Genomic DNA, 18,372 nt, shown 5'->3' with positions numbered 1-18,372 from the left:
AATCGGTAATAGTGATTTCTTAAAAATCACAAATGGTATTACCGAATCGCAAATTGCGATACCGGCCCCATTCGCAGCTATGGGCCTATTGGCCCATAGCTGCAAATATTTTTCATTTCCAAAATTGCGATTTCTGAACCAGAAATCGCAATTTTGGAAATGCAAAAGGCCAGGATGCTGGGGCCTAAGGCCCCCTCTCCTGCACCCCAAAAAAAATGTTTTCAACATGTAAGGTACACACATGCCAAAAGGGCATGTGTGCTTTACATGTTGAAGTTAAAAATGCAGTTTAACTGCATTTTTAAATTTTGCACCAGGTTACCACCTGGTTGCAAAGCATGGTATTTTGCAAGTGCAAAATGCCATTTTTGGAAAAATCGCAATTTGCGATTTTTTCCAGAGTAGCCTTGCGACCTGGAAATTGCGAATTGCAAATTGCGACTCGCAATTTCCAGGTTGCAACGCAAGAAATCGCTATTTTAGCGATTTCTTAGTTGTGGTCTGCGAATGCATTTCATGCATCGCAGACCACGGTTTTGCACTCGCAAACGGCCGATTTTACCGTTTGCGAGTGCAAAATAATTTCATACATCTGGCCCTTTATTTCTAAACAATATTCAAAATTCTGAAATCAGCTAAGTTTCTTTTCTGTAGACCACTCATGCTTTTTTGTAAAGAAACTAACAGCTGGGCTGAAACAATACTGAAAGTAGAAAAAATAGAAAGAAGTGACAATGTTTCCTCTATAAGTATATTGCTTGATGGCTTATTCATATACTGTTCCGATCGCAGACAAACACAACTGTTGGTTGGTTGTCCAAAACCCCCATATCAAAAGCCATTAACCAAACCCCAACTTGTAATTGTGCTGAACAGAAAGCTGCAGGCAAGGGGAACGCTCCCAAAGAGAGACCACAAGTACTAAGAGCAGGTGTGCACACAAAAAATACTCAGTGTAAGAAATTGAGTTACTAATTGCAAAGGATGTGAGTCCCTCCCAAGTAATAAATCTGCAATTTTCTTTTTACTGGGAACAAAGTACCACATTGTAGCACTTGAGTCTCTTAGTCCGAAGGCCTACCGGGGGCCGGCGGTGTGGGCTAGCAATCCGAATTCAGTGTCACGCAACAACATGCAATAAAATACTGCCCAAGCACTGCATGCTTTCAAAAAAAGATAAAGTCCATTGATTAGCGACACACTACTAAAAGCTTTGTGTTACATTACAAATATGTACAACGGGTAGATGGGAATGAATTAGGTGCCACCTTAATGCCAGGTCCTGAACATCATAACCACAATGCCTCTCCTATTGTACCTGATGTAACATCACAGTATAAGGGGTGTGTCATTATATAAGGCAGTACTGACTTTGTCAGGGAGTCCCCACATTAATAAAAATAACCACATCATAATATTTCACCCTCGCTATTAAAATGAATGGGCCTACTACCATTAACCAATAAGCATTCATTATCACTGTAAACATTACTTTGTTCTTCACCAATACTTTTAAGAATGCATTCAGACTTCATAAGCATGTGCGTCAGACACTTTCTTCACACTCTACCAACAGCAAAATGTATCTACAGGACCAACAAGAAGGGGCTGCCACATTTTTAAGCTCAAGAGCAAAAACTATAGTTGTGGGAGTTCTTCAGAAACAGGTAAACATCTCCATGGGTTATTTTTCATTTCCCGAGGGACTTACGGTGACATTAAGGGGCTAACATTATAGGGAGGGCTGCTGCGCTCCTGCAGTCTCCCAAACATTCAACATTTGGTGTGCCCCGGCTTCTCCTTGGGGCACCACATAAAAGAAAATGTGCAAAAATGAGCCCACAAGGTGCATTATGGGACACTTCTCGACGAGTGCAAGAAATACACGATGAGCAGTTCTGATGGTTTGTTTTTACTTCTTGTGGCTGTGTGCCATATATCCTCTTTTCTTTTTCAGGTTGCTGACTCTGCTGTTTGTGCCCTGCTCCCTCTAACATAAGTGCCACTCCCCCTCTCCTCTTCACATCAGGGTCCCCGAACCCTAATGGTACTGTCCTGGCCCAAGCGACGCCACAGGGCAGAACTCGGTACAAGGAGCATCTCCCACACACACCCCATCCCTGATGAGGATAATTTCAACCATACTATGCACCAACCCACGGGACCTGGACCATACCGGCGTGTAATTTAGAGAAATCGAACAGTGCCCCACTTGCTTAGTTTCTTCATAGCACGTCAAATCTTTCAGGTTGTATATTTTTTGCTCAGAAGGGCAGATTTCCACGATCTTTGGATTGTTTTACTCCCCGCTATAAAGGATCACATTTTGTATGGAGCTGGGTTTTCTGGCACGCTGTGCCGGACTTGTCATCTGCCTGGCACTTGGTGCAGTTCTCCTACTGGTATGAACATCTGGCACAGCCCCTCTCCAATCAGCCGGTCGAGCTCCCACCTTGTTCCGCTTTCCAGACCCCAGAGCCTCCTTGCCTCTAGAAGGGCACCTGGGATACAGTGGAGTTCAGGGGCAGTTCACAGAAGTCCTAGGGGAACTGCCCAGGGTTCCTAATAGGTCCCTTCCCCAGCTGTCCTCAGGGGGCATAAGATGGCCAGCGTCAATGGCCCTGAAGAGACCCATTCTAGTCCTGGGGTCAGCTGGAGTCAAAGCCCTTAGTCCATCCTTGCATACTCCATTCTTAACCCCAGGTCCAGGGTCTTCTCAGCTGTCTCTCCCTTTCCGGAGAGGTTTTTAAATGGAAGTGGAAGCTTTTAAGGGCCAGGCAGCCCTGGGCAATCCTAGTGTGCCCCATCAACCCTCCATCTCTGTCCCAATCCTCCTGCACAACATTCAGGGACAATCCAAAATGGTGACCTCAAATTGCCTATGTTAAGGGCTCCTGTGAAAGCCTTAGCTGTCTCTTGATGTCACAACTTCTATGGGGAGCCTCTTCTGTGCTGGCTCACGTGGTCTGGGATCCCTCCTTCATTCCGGAGGACCTGGTCTGTCCCAACCCAGGTGCAGTGTAACAACCTAATTAGCAAATGTAGATTTCATCCCAACCCCTTTCTTTCCCAAGAAACAGAGTCAAGAACTGTTAATTCCTCTTTTGTGTGTGGAGGCCTTTGCTCTCTCTGCTGGGGGGGGAGATTAATTAACTTGGTCAGTGTAGGAAAGTAGCCTCTTTCTAGCATGGTTACCCCCACTTTTGGCCTGTTTGTGAGTGTGTGTGAGTGTTTTTTACTGTGTCACTGGGATCCTGCTAGCCAGGACCCCAGTGCTCATAGATAAAAACCTATATGTCAGTATGTTTTGCCCTTCTCACTGGGATCCTGCTTGCCAGAACCCCAGTGCTCATAGTTAATGGCCTAATGTGTATGCCTGTGTAGTACCTAACTGTGTCTCTGAGGCTCTGCTAACCAGAACCTCAGTGCTTATGCTCTCTCTGCTTTTAAATTTGTCACTGTAAGCCAGTGACTTCATTTACCAATTTCAATTGGCATACTGGACCCCCCTTATAAGTCCCCAGTATATGGTACCTAGGTACCCAGGGCATTGGGGTTCCAGGAGATCCATATGCGCTGCAGCATTTATTTTGCCACCCATAGGGAGCTCAGACAAACCCTTACACAGGACTGCCATTGCAGCCTGCGTGAAATAGTGCACACACTACTTCACAGCCATTTTCACTGAACTTAAGTAACTTATAAGTCACCTATATGTCTAACCTTCACTTGCTGAAGGTTAGGTGCAAAGTTACTAAGTGTGAGGGCACCCTTGCACTAGCAAAGGTGCCTCCACATAGTTCAGGGCCATTTCCTGGGACTTTGTGAGTGCGGGATGCCATTACACGTGTGCACTACATATAGGTGAATACCTATATGTAGCTTCACAATGGTAACTCCGAATATGGCCATGTAACATGTCTAAGATCATGGAATTGTCCCCCCATTCCAAATCTGGTATTGGGGAGCCAATTCCATGCATCCTGGGGGCTCCACCATGGCCCCCCAGTACTGCTAAACCAGCTCTCTGAGGCATGCACTGCAGCTACAGCTGCTGCCACCACACAGACAGGGTTCTGCCCTCCTGGGGTCTGGGCAGCCCAGTCACAGGAAGGCAGAACAAAGCATTTCCTCTGAGAGCAGGGTGTTACACCTTCTCCCTTTGGAAATAGGTGTTACAGGCTGGGGAAGGGTAGCCTCCTCCAGCCTCTGGAAATGCTTTGAAGGGCACTGATGGTGCCCTTCTTGCATAAACCAGTCTACACCGGTTCAGGGACCCCTTCTCCACTGCTCTGGTGGGAAACCCGACAAAGGAAATTGGAGTGAACACTCCCCTATCCATCACCACCCCAGGGGTGGTGCCCAGAGCTCCTCCAGTGTGTCCCAGACTTCAGCCATCTTGCTTTGCAAGGTGTGGGGGCACTCTGGAGGGCTCTGAGTGGCCAGTGCCAGCAGGTGACACCAGAGACCCCTTCTGATAGGTCCATACCTGATATGGTAGCCAATCCCCCTCTCATGGCCATTTAGGGTCTCTCCTGTGGGTTCTCTTCAGATTCTGCTTGCAAGTTTCCTTCAGGAATTCTCTGCAACAACTTCAGGGGGTCATTCCGACCCTGGCGGTCCATGACCGCCAGGGCCGGGGACCACGGAAGCACCGCCTACAGGCTGGCGGTGCTTCCAGGGCCATTCTGACCGCGGCGGTAAAGCCGCGGTCAGAAAAGGGGAACCGGCGGTTTCCCGCCGGTTTTCCCCTGGCCCAGGGAATCCTCCATGGCGGCGCTGCTTGCAGCGCCGCCATGGGGATTCCGACCCCCTTCCCGCCACCCTGTTTCTGGCGGTTCTTACAGGATGGCGGGAACGGGTGTCGTGGGGCCCCTGGTGGCCCCTGCACTGCCCATGCCGCTGGCATGGGCAGTGCAGGGGCCCCCTAACAGGGCCCCATGAAGATTTTCACTGTCTGCTTTGCAGACAGTGAAAATCACGACGGGTGCAACTGCACCCGTCGCACCCCTGCAACTCCGCCGGCTCCATTCGGAGCCGGCTTCCTCGTTGCAGGGCCTTTCCCGCTGGGCCGGCGGGCGCCCTTTTGGCGGTCGCCCGCCGGCCCAGCGGGAAAGCCAGAATGGCATCCGCGGTCTCCTGACCGCGGAGCGGCCATATGGCGGTGACCGCATGGCGGGCGGCGCGGTCAGAATGACCGCCTTCAGACTCTTCTGACCTCGGATCAACCGCAGCCTGCTCCAAGAAACGCTGTAACTGCAACAAAGTGTCTACAAGAGACACTTTTCTTCAGCAACTTCAGCTCCAAGTCAGCAACTGCAACAGTTTCCACAGTGTGCATGCTCTGGGGACTCCCTGCCTTCATCCTGCACCAGAAGGACTGAAGAAATCTCCTGTGGAGTGACAAAGTCACTCCCCTGCTCCAAGCAGACACCTTCCAAGGCGACGACCGGTACCCTGGGACTCGTCTCACAGAAACGAGCTTGCCCCTAAGGACACACAGGGTGGACATCATCGACATAGACTGTCCTGAGGTCCTGCTGATGAAATTTGGAGGAGGTTAGACCTTGCCTTCCCCGAGAACGACTGTACTCCTGTGCATTGTGTATTGTGTCTTCTTTGCCTCCTGTGGCCTCTGTGCACTCCTTCCAAAATTCCTTCATACACAGCCTGGCTCAGGTCCCCAGCACTCCACCCTGAGATGCTCAACTCGCTGAGTTGTTCTCTGGTGGCGTGGGACCATCTTTTGTTGTGCTGTATCAACCACATTTTGCACCTCCTTTGAACCCGGATCCTGCAGCTTCTGGGGGTGCTTGCTGGCATCCTGATGACTCTCTGAAGTGCTGAAAGCCCCCCCCCTTCCTCCTCACACAGAGTTGGGGACCCCAGGTCCCTCCTGGGTCCATCCAGTACCATGTTGATGAAAAATGCTCTTTTGCCATAGCCAAGGCTTGTTGGCGCCTTCCAACACAAAATCTCATCTGCAACGATCTTCACACCGTGGGACATCTTTTGCATCATGCAGGAACCCGCTGGCATCTTCCTAGGGTGCATTTCTGCAGTCTTCGACTAACCAGGGACTCTTCTTTTGTACCCTCTTCTGGGTTGGCTGGGGCTCCTGTCCTTCCTGGAACTTCTTTCGACTTCTGGACTTGGTCCTCTTCCTTTGCAGATCTTCAGGTCCAATAATCCAGCAGTGGTTCTTTGCAGACTTGGTTGGCTGCTGCAAAATCCCCAAAACGAGGTGTAGTGTGTCCTAAGGAAACTTGCAGTACTTTACTCCTGCTTTTCTGGGCTCTGGGGTGAGGTAATTTACTTACCTTTACTGTATTCTTACTCTTCCAGTGATTCTGCACACACTACACTTGTCTAGGGGGGAATTCGTGATTCACATTCCACTTTTTTAGTATTTGGTTTGTGTTGCCCCAGAATTATTTTCTCCCATTGCATTCTATACAGTAGGATTTCCTACTGTATGCATTGTTCTATGACTATTTACTGTCTAATTTTGATGTCTATTGTATATATTGTGTATAGTACTTACCTCCAGAAGGAGTATTGTCTCTAAGATATTTTTAGTACTGTGTCACCCAAATAAATACCTTTATTTTTGGTAACACTGAGTATTGTCTTTACTTGTGTATAAGTACTGTGTAACTATAAGTGGTATTGCATGAGCTTTGCCTGTCTCCTAGTTCAGCCTAAGCTGCTCTGCTATAGCTACCTCTATCAGCATAAGCTGCTAGAACACAACTACATTTCACTAATAAGGGATGGCTGGACCTGGTATAAGGTGTAAGTACCCAAGGTACCCACTACAAACCAGGCCAGCCTCCTACAGTCAAGTAAAAGGGAGGGGGGCAAAGGCCTGGAATCTGATTATGAGCTGAGCCACAGAAACAGGAAAAATCTTGAAGTCCCACAAGGTGTGTATGTGAGTAATTGGGGACTAAAAATTCAAACTTGTGATGCATGTTTAACACCTGATTGTTAATTTGCTGGACTTTGTTGGCCTAAGCAGCACAAAACTACACTTAGGGTGGCCTTCACCTACAATGTATAGTACAGAGAAGCATCAAAGACTTTCTAGTAAGTAATAGACATACACTATGAATGCTTACTCATATCATAAGGGCTACCACAGGTCAGTACCAATCCTTGCAGAGTCCCTTCTGCAATAGGACATGCAACCTGTGCATGGATACAGAGCTGCACACAACGGTAGTCTCACATGAACAGCCAACAATAGTGTTGTTTATGTGTTCATTTGTAACCAGCCGAGAACCTCTTACCCTAGGTGCGCAAAAGAACCTTATCTTAAAAGGCAGGCACTGACGGTTAACATGCTCAGTCCAATTACTCTGAATTTACTATGAAACTCCCGTAATGAGACATGCTCACATTAAAAGTCCAAAAACTGGGTAATCCAAAGCAGAAAATCCTGGTGGACTAAATGGGCAGAACTCTTTTTCTACACCTAGGCTGTAAACAGAAGGACCAAGTTGGTGACCTACTGAAGCTAATACCTTTCTTACCTGCTCTGAAATATAAAATGTCCTAGCTTTAGCAATAGAAAGTTTCAATTCTATTAAAGACACGGTGACAAGGACTATACATTTCCTTCCTCCACTTTATTAATCAGCAGTCTTAACAATCAGAAAAAAACCCTTTTCCAGAAACCTTAGGGAATGAGTAAACAACACAACCAATCAACTCTCAAAGTCCATAATATAGTTTGTCACATAGTATATATTCATATAAGCAAAACCTTACACCACGCAGCACTTACACTCTCTAAACACTACCAGTCTTTTCGTCTCTGAGATCAATTCAGTTTGAGTAGGTTTGAAGTACTACACTCCCCCACCCACTGAGCCACAAGTGCTCAGCCTTGACTCTTAACATGCTTCCTGACAGTCCTGCAAATGACAAACTTTGATTCAAGAACCAGAATTCCCCCAATATTTCTGTGAAGAAAGCTTCAGGAATTGGTGGGGCACAGTGAGAGCATTATCACCCAGTGTTGCCACACTTCTACTGATAAAAGAAGCTCCTCTTGAATGTTTGGGCCTATCATAATGCATGAGAACTGATGCAAACTGTGACTGTGTGAAGTCACTGTACCATCAAAGTGATCTTCACATCAAATTTTGGCCTAGTTTTATCCTATGCCATAGGCCAACACGCATGTAGAGTGTCATTTTTGTCTGAAGAGTTGGAACGCTAGATTGAGTAACTTTTGATGTGTGCCAAACATTTTTACGTTTTCGGTCATAGACAAGTGAAAAAACTGTAATTTATTTTACCCTTAGTTTGATAGGACATTTTGGGTACTCAAATATGCTGGGATCACCTGGTATCTACTTTTAAGTAATATATTAGGCTGGTAGGTTTCCTTGACCCAGGCCAATCCCAGCCCCAAATACTACAGAAATCACCTATAGAAACTCTCATCAACAACATAACCAGTTATCAACTGTGTGCATCCATCCTCAACCCCACTGAAACGTCATGCATGTCTGAAATCCCATACAGGAAACAAAAGGAAAGCAAATGTGGGTCAAGCCTTGGAAGGAATGGCTTCCTGTGCATAAAAGAACGAAGGGATTTACCGTGCATTGGGAAAACAATTACTGAAAATCTGACAACTGTCATGTGCAATGCATTCTTTCAGCCAGCCAATCATGGAGAGGGAGGTTGGCACCCAGTGGTAGAAATTGTAGGCTGTGCAGGTGTATCTGGAATCAAAATACAGATACTGAAACCAGCATTTTGATTCCAGTTGCTTTCCAGATTTCACAAATAGTCTGCACCCAATTTATCGAATGTGGGAACTCCAGCCCCATACAAAACCCCATCCATGGCTGGTACCCCAATGCTCAGGAGACCTAAAGGAACCCAGATGGGGGTCCAGCCTTTCCAGGGATATGTTCCTGCACAAGGTTAGAGTAGAGGGAATTACCAGGTTTGGAAGGAAAATTGATACACATCTGACAAATATTATATTGTGCATATTCTACTGGCAACCTATCAGGAAGAGGAAGGTCTGACACCTAGCATTGCAAACCTTAGGATGTGTGCACGTCAAAAAAAAATATTTGTGACGTTTCCATACAGCCTGAAGGTGATACTGGGAAACAAAAAACAGGTAGTCTAAATCTGCAGTTCCTATTTTAGTTGTTTTTCAAATGTAGCAAATGTACTGCACCCAGTTTATAGCAAAGAGACACCCCAAAGCCACAAAAAATATATACTTGTCGGTACCTCTACATTCAGCAGACCAAGAAGAGCACAGATGAAAGCCTTGTCAGGGATATGTTTTGGGTGAGTGAGAGTAAATGGAAATGTCCTGTTTTGGAAAAATAGGGCCATATGTACGAACACATGGGTAAAACCGTTTGATACATCTGGCCCATAATTACTAAAAATCTAATAAACATCATGTGCAGTCTCTTCTAGTGGCCTGTCAGTCAGAGCAAAGGAGATTTGCCTTACACCAAAAGACTCCTTATGTCAAACCTAATTAGAAAATATGTAGTTTTTATATTGTCAGTATGGTACTAGGTTCGATATATGTCATTAAATGAACAGTGATTCTGCCACAATTTAGTGATCCTTGGTAATAACAGCCAATTGATTGTGCAAACTCCATTTCCTAGGAAAGCTCACACATTTGGTATTGCCAGACTCCAGGAAACAAAACCTTGTTAGCGTTCCAGTATTTATGTTTGTCCATTTGAGTAATGCAACAAAATATTGAGCAAATCTGTTAAAAAATGAAACAATCTCAACATTTTTTATTGCATCTTCTGGGTGCAATGAGTAATGATGCAGCTTTTCTATCAATACATAGATCTGAATGTGGCAAAAAATAAAGGCCCATATTTATACTTTTTGACGCAAAACTGCGCTAACGCAGTTTTGCGTCAAAAAAATTAGCGGCGGCTAACGCCATTCTGAAGCACCGTGCGGGCGCCGTATTTAATCAATGACGTTAGCTGGCGTTAGCCGCCGGCGCTGCCTGGTGTGCGTGAAAAAAAACGACGTACACCAGGCAGCGCCGGCGTAGGGGGATATGGAGCTTGGGCGCCAAAAAAGGGGGCAAGTCAGGCTGAGGCAAATTTTTCGCCTCAACCCGATTTGCGCCATTTTTTTCAACTCCCAACGCCCATAGAAATGACTCCTGTCTTAGCAAAGACAGGAGTCATGCCCCCTTGCCCAATGGCCATGCCCAGGGGACTTCTGTCCCCTGGGCATGGTCATTGGGCATAGTGGCATGTAGGGGGGCACAAATCAGGCCCCCCTATGCCACAAAAAAAATAAACAAAAATACTTACCGGAACTTACCTTAATGTGCCTGGGATGGGTCCCTCCAGCCTTGGGTGTCCTCCTGGGGTGGGCAAGGGTGAGAGGGGGGGTCCCTGGGGGCATGGGAGGGCACCTCTTGGCCCCTTCCGAGCCCACAGGTCCCTTAACGCCTGCTTTGTCCAGGCGCTAAAAAATGGCGCAAAAGCGCCCGTACGTCATTTTTTTGGACCCGCCCACTCCCGGGCGTGAATTTGGCCCGGGAGTGTAAATACGGCGCACATGCCTCGGAGTCAATTTTTTAGATGTGAACGCCTACCTTGCATATCATTAACGCAAAGTAGGTGTCCACGCTAAAAAATGACGCAAACTCCATGGACTTTGGCGCTAGACGCGTCTAACGCCAAAGTATAAATATGGAGTTAGTTTTGCGTCGGAATTGCGTAAAAAAAAAAAACGACGCAATTCCGGCGCAGAGTATAAATATGCCCCAAAGTTTGTATGAGTGCACAAAAGATATAATTAATATGCATGTGTTTAAAGAACCTAGTGCTGACATTTTGTTACAAATACAAGTTCTGACACAGGTGCACAAACACCCCCATAGAGAATACGTTAATGGGCTGGATGCACCCCGAAAACATCAATACTTTACAGCTCAATTTAAAAAGGGGGTCCAGTGCCATTTCTTATATTAGGGCCTACTGACACTTCTTAGATTGTTTATGAAAACTGTCTGATTTCTGATTGTAACCCCAGGGCAGTAACACAGGGACCTGCAAGTGACAACGCCTAGAAGCCACAGCAGAAAAACAATGAGCAAAAGCCAAGCCTAGAGGAAAACATATGAAGTAGAAAGTGCAGACCATGTACCATCAGAGAAGTGATCAACACTTTTCACAATGAAGGAGAGTGAGACAAGGTTTCAAAATGTGGGCAAGTGACGTACATTGATGCAAGGCCTATGGAGATTTAAGTCAGAATACAACAGTACTTATTCAGAATAGAAGAGCATTTATAATCTAATTTTTCAATAAACAAAAAAGCAGAAAAGAATTGGTAGTCACTGTGAAAGGCAGAAACAGGAATCAAGTGCGAAACAAGTTTCTACAGTAAAGGAAGAAGGCCAGGCTCTAATCAGAATCTGAACTCCTGTTTTCTATAGAGAATCCAGCACAAGGGAATACCCTCAGCCACGGATCAAGCCAGCTGTCAAAGGGGAAATGAATACCCAAGCAGCCAACAGAAAGCAAAAGACCATAAGTCTTCCTGCATTACTGTCCGAATTTGAATCCCTGATGAGGGAAAGGATAAAAACATTATGGCCCTCATTACAGCCTTGGACGGGCGGCTTCCGCCGCGGTCATTTTGAGATCCCCGTTGGGTCGGCGGGCGGAAACCTGGTTTCCGCCCACCGGCCCTGTGGGGATCACGGGCGCAACACAGGAGCCGGCTCCAAATGGAGCCGGCGGTGTTGTGACTGTGCGACGGGTGCAGTTGCATCCGTCGTGTAAAGCCGCATGGGCCGTGTCGGGGGGGGGGGCCCGCGACTCCCCATACTGCCACCCTTTTCCTGGCGGTTCAAACCGCCAGGAAAAGGCTGGCGGTAGGGGGACTCGTAATCCCCTGCGGATTAAAACCGTTGGGATTGAAGTGGCGGTAAACCACCGGTCCCGGCGGTGCGACCGTGGCAGGGGTAGTAATGCCATGGGAAACACAGCCAGCCTGTTGGCGGTGCTTCCGGCGGAACAGCCCTGGCGGTCTTAGACCGCCAGGGTTGTAATGACCCCCAATATGTCCCTGAGTTCAATTATAAAAATGTAAGCCCCTGAGCTATCACACTAATATTCGGAATGCATCAAAACGGTCCAAAACAAAAAGTCTGGAGATGTAGTTGCTAAATCTGGAAGAGTGCAGCACCAATGTATACAAAAGTATTTAAGAAGGCTAGAACTCTACCTCTTCCAAAGAGAGCGGTACAGATCTTAACGACTAGGCATAAGAAAACTCTCTGCTGGGCCATCAGACAACATGAACAGTACTCACTATTAAAACAGTTCTGAACAGCTCCTAGTAAAATCTTAGATGTAGAGACAAACCCACCATACGGTAAGCTCCAGGTAGTTCACATCGCAGTCAGAGAAAAGTAAACTGCAGTGTCTGAAAAGCAACCATAACTCTGATCGGGTACCTGATTTAAACCAGGATCCTCGGTGCATCAACAGCAGTGAAATTACCTGCAAAAACTTAAGGAAGCTGGCTAGCACTTTTCAGCCCTTCTGGCAGTACACATACGCAGTGCTTTGTTAGCCACATCTCTTGAGAAAGCAGAACTAGATAACTCACTACCGGCATTGTAAACTATGCCATATTGCAACTTTGGCAACGAGGGGCCCTAAGCACAGTGGGGCCCTAAGTACTGAGGGGCCCTAACAAGGAACAGAGACTGTGACCATCCATACTTAGTGTACTCCTTTGTTCCTGCTTCTCAACAAGTCACAACTGCACCATCTTCATGTAGAACCTATAGGTGATTGTCTAAGGTCTATTCAAACATATATGAGATGACACTCCTTATGTCCTGCCTTCACCATTACAGTTGGATCCCGAAGGCTCAATGGGTAAAATAAGCTCTAGCTTTTGGGAGCTATGCCAACCTATGCTATTCCTAGTTGGACAGATTGGGAATTGTGCTTTACATTCTAGGGCCTTTCAGGGAGCTACATATTGCAGGGCGTCTAATATTCAGAACAACTTCTACATTAAGAGAACCTCTTTTCCTCTCTCTCTCAAGACTACACTAATCGGCAGTAACAAAAAGGACACATAGAGTAAAAACCATGCAATTTCCTTTCTATAAAACCTTCTTTCAAACAAGATATCCTTATATCCTTCAGGGGCTCACTAGAACCATTAATAAACTACTTCATCTCTGAAGGGTCTAGAAGCCTTACTCAAGTGTTCACTGTCACAGCCTATAACAAATCTGTAAAATGTATTGATATATGGCTAAGGACAGATACTGATCAAGTCATAACTCCCAAGAAAGAAAAAGCCTGTACACGACTGCGAAACCCAGCATGGCTCATCAAGGATCACATCGTCGCTCAAAACTGTGAAAAGAGCAAAGGATAGACAATGGAAGAAACAGTACAAAGAAAGAGACTAGCATCCAAAAAGACCAGGTAGTGAGGAACAGCCAGTCATTAAACAAGCATTGACAAACACAAAATGTTTCAGCTTTGAAAAGCTGTGATAGTGCCTTTTCCAATGCTTAATGTCACAGGTATGCCCAAACATAGTTGACAATCTCGGAACTGGTTTCCGATTTAAGGAAACCATTTCAAGATGGCTGCTAATGCTTTTTATATGCGTTGTGACTCATGAATCACAATGCGTTCAATGTGTCATGACAACCGTTTTTAGGTTGAGCCTGCACTCTTGCTTTCTATACTATTGTTTACAATAAAGGGCCCATTGCTACCATATATTGGCTTCAGTGATACTCTTCTTTTCTGCCTCCTAACTGGCTAGCTTGTATTCATTTTTGCTGCAAATTAATCAAACGCAGATTAATTCAACTTAATTAGTCTCATCCACTGCTCTTTCTGTGAATAAGGTACTATTTCTTCTTTCCTCTCCCACCCTTCCCTTCTCCTTGTTGCTGCCCCTCGTGTGGTGCACCTTCCCTTCTCCCACGCACCTTCCTTGTGTTGTTTTTCTCCTCTAATGTTCTTACTGCTTACACCCTCCTCCCCTGTGCCTCCCTTGTGTTGCTTCGCCCCCGGATTCTTTTAAATATCAATGGTTAAAAAAAGCACTATGATATGGACTACGCTGAATGCATCACAGTGCTTTTTAGGTCAAGCGTGAAAGCGCTTTGACCTGTTGTAAGTGTTGTGAGCTTTTAACCACCCCACCTCACGCCTATAACTTTCATTCGTTTGTGGTCTTGCACTTCAAAATCACTTGATGTCATTGGTAAATGCCTTACGTTTGTCCCACCTTGGTTACAAGCAGCTGGGAGAGGTGGCTTTCTTAGGTGCAAGTGAGCGATGAACCCTTTGACTACAGGGGCATCGCTCCTGTCTCCGACTCAAGGCCTTTAACCCATCTGAATAGGGTTCTCGGATGATCATTGCCACTCATGTAGGTCCTGAGTGTGCTCCTTGTAATTTGTTTCTACTGTATAATTAGTTAGGCGACTTTCCATGACAACATAGATAGGGATCCACAGCCCTGATGAATGTCCCACACGAATACAGGCTTTTAGAGTGGGAAGAAACATGTTGGCTTTTTTGAAGATGAGCTGAGTCATTACACTCATGCTTACTACCAATTTTTATTTTTAATCATACCAGTAGACCCCCCAATTAAAGGTAAATTACTGGTACTCCACTAGGTATTTTTAGTAACCTGGATCCCCTTATTATCCAGTAAGCTTTATCTAAGAACTCCCTCTGGTAGGCCCGGACCAAGAGGCTGAGTACTCGCTGGTGGCATTGACCTACCAGGGTGGGGAGAGGTGGTCTATGATGAAGCATGACACTATTAAGTGTGAGAGACCACCTCTTCCAAAAAGGAGGAATTCCTGCTATTCCAGTTGAAAGAAGAATGCTTGTGGAACTATGAGTATGTTTCTTCCTGGAATAAGCCTCAAGTGAGTGCACCTACTTTAACTTCCTTCCACCTCCACACCTTTTGTGTGTAGAAGTTTGGTTCCAACCCTGGACACCGACCCTGTTACACGGATAATTGCAGATATACTTCAGCATGGGCGAACTACTTTTTTTTTTTGTCTGAGCTCTGTGGCTGCCATGGCACTCACAGCGCGAACTTGATCAGCGGTATCCTTTTTACATTATATGCACTTGGATCTTCTTGTAAACATTCCTTGCAGCATGCATATTAATCCTGTGCACTACCTTATGATGACTCCAAGCTTCCACTAGACAAAAGTATGTTCTCTCTCCAGAAAGAACATAAAGCGCCAGAGTAATTTTGACATTTGTACATTGCATGCACTTTGTGATTTGCCTAGTACACATCCTTTGCAGCAGGCACATTAACCCTGTGCGCTACCTTATGATGACTCCAAGCTTCCACTAGACAAAAATATGTTCTCTCTCCAGAAAGAACATAAATCGCCACAGTTATTTTGATGTTTTTACATTATATGAATGGCTAGCACATGTTCTTCGCAGCAGGCACATTAACCCTCTGCTCTACCTTTTGAGTCCAAGCTTCCATTAGACAAAAGTACGTTCTCTCTCCAGAAATAACATTAATCACCAGAGTTATTTTGACATTTTTACATTATATGCACTCTGATCTGCTTAGTACATGTTCTTTGCAGCTGGCATATTAACCCTCATTGCTACCTTATAATAATGACTCCAAGCTTCAACTAGACAAAAGTACATTCTCTCTCCAGAAAGAACATATATCTACTGAGATATTTTGACACTTTTACATTACATGCGCTTTATGATATGGATAGTACATGTTTTTTGCAGCAGGCACATTAACTCTCTGTGCTACCTTATGATGACTCCAAGCTTCCATTAGACACAGGTTTGTTCTCTCCAGAAAGAACATAAATCACCAGTTATTTTGACATTTTTACACTGTATGCATATGTGATTTGCCACACACGTTCTTTGCAGCAGGCACGTTAATCCTCTGCGCTACTTTACAATGAGTCCAAGCTTCCATTAGACCAATGGTTCCCAACCTGTTGTCCGGGGGTCTTTGGGGGTCCGCGACTGCTCAGAAAATTAAATAATATTAACAGATTAGGTTCCCTGAACAGTGATTCAGTGGGGGTTCCCGGGTTCCAGTAATGATAAAGTGGGGGTCCGCAGAAGTCAAAAGTTTGGGAATCACTGCACTAGACAAAAGAACATTCTTTCTCCAAAGAGAACATTACCCTCTGCGCTACCTCATAATGAGTCTAAACTTCCATAGACAAAACTATGTTCTCTCTCTAAAAAAAACATTAATCACCAGTTATTTTTACAGTTTTACAGTATATGCACTCTGATCTGCTTGGTACACGTTATGTGGAGCACACATATTCATTCTGGGACTTGTAGTTTTATTTTTAGACGGTGATGCAAGCTGGAAACCAGCCCGTGGAAGTATATATATGTGTATTCTACAGTTTATAAATAACTGCAGCCAAGGAGTAGGTTGGAAGGGTAGGGCAATAAAGAACAGAGAACAGGCGGTGGGTTGTAAAAAAGAGAGCATTCATTTATTAAGAGAAAAAATAATAGGACCAGGCACGAGATGAAGAAAGCACATCCATGTACTCTCATGGAGTGCCCAAAAACAAAATAAGCACCTCCTCCTTGTTTTTGAGTTTAAATGGCTGGTCAGCCTATAAAAGCAGTCATTCTTGCCCCTTCTTCTTGGCTCCACACAGTCCACCTCCTGCTTCTTGTGCCACACGTTGCCAACTGGGACGTCGAGGTCTACATGATCCTCCAGGCAACTAGTCACACTCGCCTCCCTGAACTGCTTGCTCAAAAGACCATGATGGACCCTATTTTGAAGAACTCGTCTTTCGCCATATCGTCCCACTGTTTTTTTTGTTTTGTTTTTTTGGCGGACTGTAGTGCAGCTGGTCCATTGCTTCCGGAGCATCGCTAGGCTAGTTTCTGGCGAAGCCTTGGGGGCGGGTTCTTCCTGTGTTGTAAGGTTGCTGCGGAGATGTGTGGGTTAGAGGTTTTCGGGGCGGGTCAATCTTGTGTTACCAATCGGAAAGTTTCATGGGAAGGACAGCGGCAAAGACACTCCTACTACCGGTTATTGCCATGTCGGTCACTTTAAAGCCAGCTCTCTCAAAATCTTCCCTAGTATTTTGGACATATTAAAGTTGATTACCGCCAGAAACGAAGTAAAGTCACTCCGATGTTTGAGCTGTTCTGTCCGGAGACGGGAGGTAAGGTTGCACGTTTGGGACACTTCTTTTTCACTCGGAAGGCTTTTCATGAAAGCATTATTAAGCACATTATTTTAGTTATATTTACAGAATCAGGGGTAACCAGTTTTCGCTTATGTCCTAATATGCACGTTTCCATGAGCGGGTGACAAATGCTCCTTATGGGTTTCATAGGAAGGAGTATAAACACTGAAACGTGTGAATTCATATTAAGAATATCATCTTGAATGTACCGATCCCATAACGAGTGATCGTTTGTGCACTATTTAAGTGTTAAAAAGTTTTGTAATAATGGTTGTCATAACACCACTTGCTTGAAATATACCTTCATCGGGGTAGTTATTTGTGGGCAGGTTATGTTGTTTCTGCTTCTCATAACTATGGTTGCCAAGGTTTCAGATTGCTTATGTGCGATATTTCCATGGTTCCACTGTACTTATGAGTGGCATTCAACAGCCAAATGTGTGACACTTAAGATTGACGCATTTTCTCAAATAAAACCAAGCAATTACGTTTATGGACAGTAACAACTCTAAGAAATGACGTCATGTTAAGCAATAAGAAGCTTTGAAAAAGATCTTGAAACTTCTGCAAAACCCCTGAATTGCGTGGTCACTAACCTACTAACCTAGTGCTCCATTTTAGCATGATAGTTACAGGGAGGGCAGTACAGTTTCATAGTTCACGATGATAAAAGGCTTGGCATTTACTACTGCAAGGAGCTGTAAATTTCCTCACAGAAAACCATTTATCATAATTAATGCATATCATTACAAGCACCAAACTGTCAACTGCAACGTGCAAGTTTTTAACATAGAAGTGGTTCTTTTTCTGCAGTTTTCTACTTTTCTAAACACGTTTTTATTTTTGGCATTTATGAAAAGAAATCTGAGCAAGACAAAAACTGACTTCTTGGTTATACAAAGAAATGATCAGCAATTGTGTCCCTACTTCTGTGGAAGGGGTCTGAGGAGACATGCTTAGCCTGGCAAGATTATCAATCCTTACTATGGAAAAGTCGTATGATGTTTTCTGTCTGCAAGCAATACCAGGTGTGGAAGATAAGATACAAAGCAGATTATACCTCTGTAACATTAAGAATTAAACATTTCATAGCTGTC

At 45.1% G+C, this 18,372-nt stretch overlaps 1 protein-coding gene across 1 annotated transcript in view; it reads left to right on the top strand.

The window, feature by feature from the left end:
- Positions 1-17,101: 17,101 nt before the first annotated feature.
- The window catches only part of SLC35B3 (solute carrier family 35 member B3), a 292,399-nt gene continuing 291,128 nt past the window's right edge, over positions 17,102-18,372 (top strand). Inside the window, exon 1 of the mRNA XM_069217185.1 lies at positions 17,102-17,251. The gene's annotated coding sequence lies outside the window, so the exon portion shown is untranslated. The remainder of the gene's footprint in view (positions 17,252-18,372) is intronic.

The sequence above is a fragment of the Pleurodeles waltl genome, chromosome 2_1 (assembly GCF_031143425.1).
Source record: "Pleurodeles waltl isolate 20211129_DDA chromosome 2_1, aPleWal1.hap1.20221129, whole genome shotgun sequence".
NCBI lineage: Eukaryota > Metazoa > Chordata > Amphibia > Caudata > Salamandridae > Pleurodeles > Pleurodeles waltl.
Note: the sequence above shows the minus strand (reverse complement) of the source record. Positions and strands in the feature narration are given on the sequence as shown.